This window comes from Geospiza fortis, unplaced genomic scaffold (genome assembly GCF_000277835.1).
Source record: "Geospiza fortis unplaced genomic scaffold, GeoFor_1.0 scaffold164, whole genome shotgun sequence".
NCBI lineage: Eukaryota > Metazoa > Chordata > Aves > Passeriformes > Thraupidae > Geospiza > Geospiza fortis.
In genome coordinates this window covers 682,724-683,753 of record NW_005054426.1, presented here as the reverse complement: position 1 = coordinate 683,753, position 1,030 = coordinate 682,724, and positions in this window count along the sequence as shown.

Here is a 1,030-nt window from a genome sequence, read left to right as displayed (position 1 = left end):
AAACTTATTGATCTAGTAAAAGTATTCTTTAAGGAAACAATTTGGTGACCCTTATGATTTAAAGTGTCACCTCGTATGTTATATGACCACGTTCTTAAGGTTATGACTCGCTCAATTAAGCTCAAATCAAACAGAAAAGAAAGATGACTTAAGCATGTAAATTTAGAGAGAGACTTAGAGGCATGCAGCTAAATTTATCAGCCATCTCTGTGAGCGATCTCTCTAAATAAAAAGTTTGGGAACCAGTCGCTGCTGGTTGCTGATGAACTTTCCATGTTTTTGGCACTTGCCATCCTTAATGGACAAATCTGCAAGTCAAAAGAGGAGGAACTGTATGCAAATCCATCCTAAGGTCTGTTCTTAACAGTGAGTGTTTCTCCCAGAACTTATTTTTGTGTCATGGCGGGTGACTTCCTTGACAGAAATACTGACTGAAGAAATAAATTTGTCAAAGATTTGCAAATAACTGGGAAAAAAAAATTAAAAGGGAAGTCAGAGCAAGGGAGCAGGGGCTTGTAGCACTGTAGCTCTGTGTCTCTATTTCACCTGCTTGATGTGTCCTACAGTGACTTGTGAACACGGGTAGGAAGAGCAGCACATGCTGGCAGTGCGAGCAAAGTGTGTGCATGTGTGTGCATGTGGGAGACAGAGGGAGCGTGGGGGACAGAAGGGCAGGAAGGGGGGAGTGGATGGACCACTAGAGTGCAAACACAGAGACATTCCTGCAATAAAATACTTGTCTGCTGAGAATCGCAGTCTGGAAGGGATGGTGGTGATTTAACAAAAGAATTCTCTAAAATGTTCCCTGGTGCTAATAATGTTCTTAATAATATGAAGAGATTTTGCCAGGAAGAGGAATAAAACCATCAATTGGATTTGGGAAAAAAAAAAAAGGAAAATAGGCACAGGATGTTTTTTTAGAGCACACAGAGGGAAAAAGAACCTTTACGACAGTATTGCCATTTTCAAAAAAATGCCTCATTCTCTGAATTTCCCCAGCCAAGCAAGGTTGTTATAAATGGTAGGTAGG